Source organism: Mytilus trossulus, chromosome 8 (assembly GCF_036588685.1).
Source record: "Mytilus trossulus isolate FHL-02 chromosome 8, PNRI_Mtr1.1.1.hap1, whole genome shotgun sequence".
In the NCBI taxonomy this organism is placed as follows: domain Eukaryota; kingdom Metazoa; phylum Mollusca; class Bivalvia; order Mytilida; family Mytilidae; genus Mytilus; species Mytilus trossulus.
In genome coordinates, this window is record NC_086380.1 from 5,653,149 (window position 1) to 5,660,876 (window position 7,728).

Consider the following 7,728-nt stretch of genomic DNA (forward strand, 5'->3'; position numbering starts at 1 on the left):
TTGGCCCCTAATTCCTAAACTGTTGAAACCAAAACTCCCAAAATCAATCCCAACCTTTCTTTTGTGGTCATAAACCTTGTGTCAAAATTTCATAGATTTCTATTAACTTAAACTAAAGTTATAGTGCGAAAACCAAGAAAATGCTTATTTGGGCCTTTTTTGGCCCCTAATTCCTAAAATGTTGGGACCAAAACTCCCAAAATCAATACCAGCCTTCCTTTTATGGTCATAAACCTTGTGTTAAAATTTCATAGATTTCTATTCTTTTTTACTAAAGTTAGAGTGCGAAAACTAAAAGTATTCGGACGACGACGACGACGACGACGACGACGACGCCAACGTGATAGCAATATACGACGAAATTTTTTTCAAAATTTGCGGTCGTATAAAAAGGACAATTTGTCAAACAGCAACACTGCTAATTAATTTGAGTACTCTAACCATTAACTAGGGATAGAACCTTATTAAGATAGTTGTCAATCTGATCTATGCTTGGATATATATGCAATTTTATAGAAAATAACACAATAAATTCAATGACTGGACCACAATTGACCTGTAACCGTGTAGGAGGAGTCCTGTGGAATATCTATAGACCCATAAACAGGGCATAGACACCAAAGACAGTGGTAAAACAATATTTTATCATATATGTTTCTCATTTATTGTTTGTGCTAAAATTAGGTCGTTAAGTTTCCACAATTTTAAACTGTTTAACATTTGACAACGTTTTATTTAAAGGCCTTTTAAAGCTTTCTATTCATAATGTATAAAGTATTTCTCATTGTTGAAGTCAAAGTAGTTGCCTTTAAGGATCATGTCGACTCTTTGGCGAAAATGGTTGTATTTTCACCTCAAAATTTACTCTGAGTACAGACAAACCTGTGCATCTTTTAATATTGAAGGCATACATGTAGCATGCCCTAGATAAATAATTTCAAATAACGTTTCAAGATGCACAGGTTTGTCTGTACTCAGATTAAATTTTGAGATGAAAATACAGTCATTTTAGCCAAAGGGTCCACATGAAGTGAACCCTAATTTCTTACAGGATGCATCTAGAGACTTCAGTTCAACTTCGGAAGGCTAGTAGTCTAATACTATAATATTTTCAAAAGGCAATCATGTCTGACCATGAAAAAAAGTATTTTCTATGATTTCACGTACATAACAACCGTTACGGGTATTAGCGTGATGAACATGGTTCACCTGTTTTATTTTACTTGGGTTCATCTTCTTATTTCTTTTATTAAGTTAAAACATTGTTGTGCAAATTCGTTAGTTTTAAAATTGAACAGTTGTCTACTTTCGGTTTTGTTTTGTTTACATTGCTATGGAAATGTATAATATTTAGAATCAGGGCCGTCATGCAAACGTTTAGCAATAATGGTTAGGTTACTGATATTTTATAAACACTCATATGAATAAGACATATGGTATGCATCCAAATTTAATGGTATGATCCAAAACCTTAGTATATAAGCTGCTGCGCTGTCAGAACAAGGTGGCTTATTGAATAGTAAAGACGTCTAGAAGAAGCAAGAAGGTAATTATTTCATTTATAAAGGATTAAATAGATTCTGAATAAAAATCTATCTGCGTACCTGAATAAGGTTGCAGGAGGATATATATAAGTGGCACATACGCACCGGGTAATAGGTGCCTAGGCGACTTTGCAGTCAAAGTGCACAAGTGAAGCATAAACCTAAGAGAGTACTTGTTAAGCAGTGCACAGGCAGACTAGGCCAGATAGTGCACAGGATATCAGTGCAAACGTTGAATAAAGCCAAGGTGTAATAGTGCATAGGTTTGCACTTATTGCTGGACATACAAGGTCTTTCTAGAGACATAAAAAGGTCCCACACATTGGTATTGTGTGACAGAGACCATAATATAAGTTTAAAAATAGAAAGCTACGAAACTGTGCATCTTCCAATATCCAGGGGTAAACTCTGGTACGATACCCCGAAGTCACTACACCGAGTACGTGGCATAATTTTGATGGCAGCGGTGGAATAGTGGCAAGTGCGCTTGATTAAATATAGACGACTTACAGCAACATATAAGTACGTTAGAGGAAGATGTAAAGCAAAAGATAGAGAAGTTGAGACAAACTCAAAATCCTATGCTTTTGATACCACAACACTCTACCCCAAAAGAGCAACATATAAACCTGACAGATTATGGTATTGTTTAGACGAGACGCACGGATGTCGGCGTAGTCAAAGAGCACACAGTCCAAACACAGCTTCAACGAGCTGAAAATGCTGCAATGTTGTTTGGACCTTACGCAAGTGAGCATGAGCAGAGAGCCCGTTCTAAGAAATTGCCTTACCAAACAACAAGCGCCGTATCCGGGATCAGTAGTGGAGGCTCAGTGGAGATTTCTTCTGTCTTATATAACCAAAGGAATGCAAGGCAGGTTTTCAATAACCAGGAAAAAGTGCACACGCCTACCAAGAATACCAGGAGAAAAATCAAACTGGCCAATTATGATGGGTCTGGCGAATGGGTTGATTTTAAATCGCACTATGAAGCATGTGCTTTCATCAACAATTGGGACGAATATGAACAGGGGCTTCATCTTGCCGCTGCTCTTCGCGGGCACGCACAGAGTGTCTTCAGCAGTTTACCAAGTGATAAGAAAATGAATTATGAGACCTTAGTGAAATCCTTAGAAGAGCGTTTTGCTCAGCCAAATCAGAACGAACTATACAGAGTTCAATTAAAGGAGAGACGCCAGCGCGCAAGTGAAACTTTGCCAGAACTAGGACAAACTATACGGCGATTAGTAAACATAGCATACCCACTAGTACCCACTGAAATAAAAGAAACATTATCAAAGGATTATTTCTTAGATGCATTGCACGATAGTGAGATAGCAATTAGAATAACTTCGAATTGAGTTAAATCAATTTAAAAACAGCGGACAAAGAAAAACTATCGAACCGGAATGGAAACTGAACCAGCAATGTTAAAATTGCGGTAAATATGGACATTTTAAGCGAGATTGTAGGCTACGAAAGCAAGGCGGCAATTGGAGCGGTCAATACAGGAACCATGAGAATGGCTCTGCAAGGCCAGTTCATTCTAAAACAAGATAGCGGAGAAAGCAAATCAAGCTGAATGTTCAAAATAACTCTACGAAAGAAGCAGGGGCATATAAAGACATAGCTATAGGAAATATAAAGGTCAGTTTTCTCGTAGACACAGGCGTCACTGTCACTCTTATATATCAAAAGAATCATTTAATAGTTTAAGAAAGGAAGAGATGCCAAACCTCAATCAAGTGGTTCAAACTATTATGTCAGCAAACGGCACTGCACTAAACGTTGCAGGAAAAGGTGAATTTCACATCTGGATTGATCAAAACGTATATTCAACAGATGAAGTAGTAGCGGATCTTGCTTTAGAAAGTATCATTGGTTTAGATTTTCTCAAGAAGAATAGATGTCTGATTAATTTACAAGAAGAACATATGGTTAGTAGTTGAAGATACATGCATACAGCCAGGTACATACGCTTTGGTCCGGGGTCACATTAACGAATATCTGTCAACAAAGAATGAAGTGGGCTTAGGAATCATTGAACCCTGTGACAAATTTGTAGCAAAGGACAGTGCCTTAAGCCTCAGAAACCGTACCAATGCGCTTTATGAATGTATCGAATGTAGTGAAGAAAATAAGAGCTGGGACAATTGTAGGAAATTTAAGCCCTATCCAGGACGTGATAATCGAAGACAAAAATATTACTGATATACATAAGGATCAAACCCTAAGAATAGAGTTGCAAAAATTGCTGAGTAATTGCAGCGGAAATCTTATCCAGGAGCAAACACGTGGAATTGAAAATCTTCTCAATGAATACAAAGATCCTTTTGCAGCATCCGACAGGGACGACTTAGGTAGAACTAATTTGGTGTGCCACACCATAAGTACAGGAAATAATGCACCAGTAAAACAACCACATCGCCGCACCCCCATTCATATGCGAGAGGAAGTCGATAGACATATCGATGACATGCTTGAACGCGGAGTAATTGAGCAAGCCGACGGTCCATGGTCGCCTAGGATAGTACTGGTAAAGAAAAAGGATGGTACTACACGCTTTTGCGTTGATTATCGCAAGGTCAACAATTTAACAGTTAAAGACACATACCCAATACCCCGCATCGACGACTCATTGGAGCAATTGTCCGGAAATAAAAGGTTCTCTACTTTAGACCTTTGTTAGGGATACTGGCAGGTGGAAATGGAAGAGAAAGATCGCCCGAAAACTGCATTTGCCTCCCGACGGGGACTGTTTCAATTTAGACAGATGCCATTCGGCCTGGCCTGCGCGCCAGCAATCTTTGAAAGATTGATGGAAAGGGTATAAGCAGGACTACAGTGAAGTATATGTCTAGTTTATCTGGAAGATATATTTGTTGTTGGAAAGTCATCTGAGGAGATGCTCAAGAATCTGAGATCGGTTTTTGATCGGCTAAAGGGGCTGTCCTAAAGCTTAAGCACAAAAAGTGCACACTATTTGCAAAGAAAGTTTATTTTCTAGGGCATGTCGTCACCGCGGAAGGGGTAACCACGGATCCAGAAAAGATAAAGAGCATTAAAGATGGCCTATTCCAGTTGATGCGAGCGAATTACGTTCGTTCTTGGGTCTCTGTTGGTATTACCGGAGATACATAGAACATTTTGCAAAGATCGCCTAAAAAATCAACTAACAGAAAAAGGACGGAAGTACTTATGGACGGAAGAATGGCAAAAAACAGAACGGAAATATTGTGTCACCAGAAAGGAACTATTATCAGTAGTACACTTTGTCAAAAGTTTTCGTCATAAAACACAGGCCACCGAGGAAGTCAGCACCAGAATGCAGATGCGTTAAGTATGATACCTTGTAGACAGTATGGGGAAAGCTCTGATTGGAAGGCACAACAACTTGTGCAGACAGTGTCATCAAAGCCCGATGAATGTGAAAGAGACACGGAGAACGACACAGAAATATCCATCAAACATCTTCAAGCAATCAATAAAATTTGCAAATTGTAAGACAATGGGTACAAGATGGGCAAAAGCCTAACTTGAAAAATCTAGGAGAGTACAATTATGTTACTGAAAGCTTATAAATGGTCGCAGTTTGATGACCTGAAGATTCAGGATGGAGTACTTTGCAAAGTGCACAGAGACAATAACAAAAGTAGAGGGGTAGTGCCTCTCACAGAAAGACGTCGAATACTTAAGCAGTGCCATGATAACAAGACGCCAGGCCACCTTGCTATCAAGAAACACTATCGAGAATCAAAGATTGGTTCTACTGGCCTAGAGTGCGACAGGACATAGTAGCATATATAGCCTGTTGTGCAGTCTGTGCCAAGAGACAATGTCCGAATAAACGGCAAAGGGCTCCTATGCAGTTGCAGACATCGCGTTACCTAATGGAATCGGGTTACCCAATGGAAAGGGTTGCTATGGATATATTGGGAGAACTCCCCGAAACCGAGAGAGGACAAAGTATATCCTAGTCATTAGCGATTATTACAGCAAATGGAATGAAAGCTTTCCAATGCCTAACATTCTTGCGTCAACTGTAGCTAATATATTAGTGTTACGAGTTTCGTCGTGCCTACTGTAGTTCACTCCGACCAAGGTTCGCAGTTTGAAAGCGAATTATTTCAGGAAATGTGTCAGTTATTACAGATAGACTAGAACCACGCCCTACCATCAGCAGTGTGACGGAATGGTAGAGATTTAATGGCACATTGGCCAAAATGTTGACTGTATATGTTGACGAACACCATTCGAATTGGGATTGTTTAGTGTCCTACGTTATGATGGCATATAGATCAGCTCAACATGAGACCACAGGATGTAAGCCTAATTGCATGATGGTAGGTCGCGAAGTTGCTACACCTGTGGACCTTATGTACGACCAAGTGTATGTATTCTTTCCAATTCGAAAAGCTGGTCATTCTCCCAAATTCACATTTTACTGTCATCCTTTTCGAGTACTCAAAGAATACTCGGATGTGAATAATCTCATAAATTTTGGTAGGCGTGGTCGCCCACAGTTTATACATGTCGACAGAACTTGAGTTGTGCAAGGGCCAACATCTGAAAGGAGAAACAGAGATGAATGAACTCGAAATTCAAGATGATGCTTTTGTGCCAGAAAGTGTGTTGCCCGAAATTTTCAATGAGGCGCTTGATAGTGCTGACAACATTGTTGATCAAAGTGATTCAAGGGATGAGTCAGGCTACGCAGGGTTACCAAGCAGCCCGCATGGCTTCATGATTTTGTTCGATAATTTGGATCTCATTGTTGTATATATATTCCTATCATGTATATAAATATAAAAAAATAGTAATGGAAAAGTGAAGGAATCACTAGCTTAATGTTACTTTTTTGTATATTTTAATATATGTAAGTCTGTCGGATGGGGGAGTTCAATCCCAGGTCCTGTGTTCATGGAATACCACGCTTTCTGCACGTTAAAGATCCCTCTCAACAAGCTCTTTGGTGGTCTATAAGAGGCTGGTTGTTAGGCAAAATTATTTCATACCGATTTTGGCTTTGTGATGTTTTCAGTGGTTTTTAAATGTATTATTTGGCTTTTTGGTTTCCATGGTTAAAATTTAGGTAGCTTAAAAATCTGTCAGCATGCATATTTGAAATCAAGATGTAAAATGATTTAAGAGTACTTAGGATTAAGTTGATGTGTTTAAGTTGATGCCTATGTTAAACGTTTCCTCCAATGTTAAGACAAGAGTATGCAGGTGAGCTGAAATCTTGTCATGTAGGGTAGATCATACATCTACGAGTTGTTTTAGTGGTTAGCTACTGAAGAAGTAGCGGTTATAATAGTGGTTTTTAAATGGCATGGCTCGAGGCAATACCCGGATAGAGTTTGGGACTGAAAAATGTCCACTTGATGTAGATGTGCTCAATTGATTTCAATTGCAGGTACTCATTTCCTGGAGGCATGGGTAATGTGATGAACATGGTTCACCTGTTTTATTTTACTTGGGTTCATCTTCTTTTAAAATTGAACAGTTGTCTACCCAAGTAAAATAAAACAGGTGAACCATGTTCATCACATTACCCACGTCTCTAGGAAATGAGTACCCGCAATTGAAATCAATTGAGCACATCTACATCAAAATGTCCACTTGATGTAGATGTGCTCAATTGATTTCAATTGCGGGTACTCATTTCCTGGAGGCATGGGTAATGTGATGTTTTATTTTACTTAAGTTCATCTTCTTTTAAAATTGAACAGTTGTCTACTTTCGGTTTTGTTTTGTTTACATTGCTATTGAAATGTATAATATTTAGAACAAGGAACGGACAGGTTGTGATTAGCAAACCCGGAAATATTGCGATCGGTAGTTATAAACATAAGGGCTGTCATTCAAACATTAAGCAATAAGGGTTAAATATTCTATAAACACTCATACGAATAAGACATATGGTATGCATCCAAATTTCATGGTATGATCCAAAACCTTAGTATATAAGCTGATGCGCTGTCAGAACAAGGTGGCTTATTGAATAGTAAAGACGTCTAGAAGAAGCAAGAAGGTAAATATTTCATTTATAAAGGATTAAATAGATTCTGAATAAGAATCTATCTGCGTACCTGAATAAGGTTGCAGGAGGATATATATAAGTGGAACATACACACCGGGTCATAGGTGACTCGGCTACTGTGTGGTTAAAGTGCACAAGTAA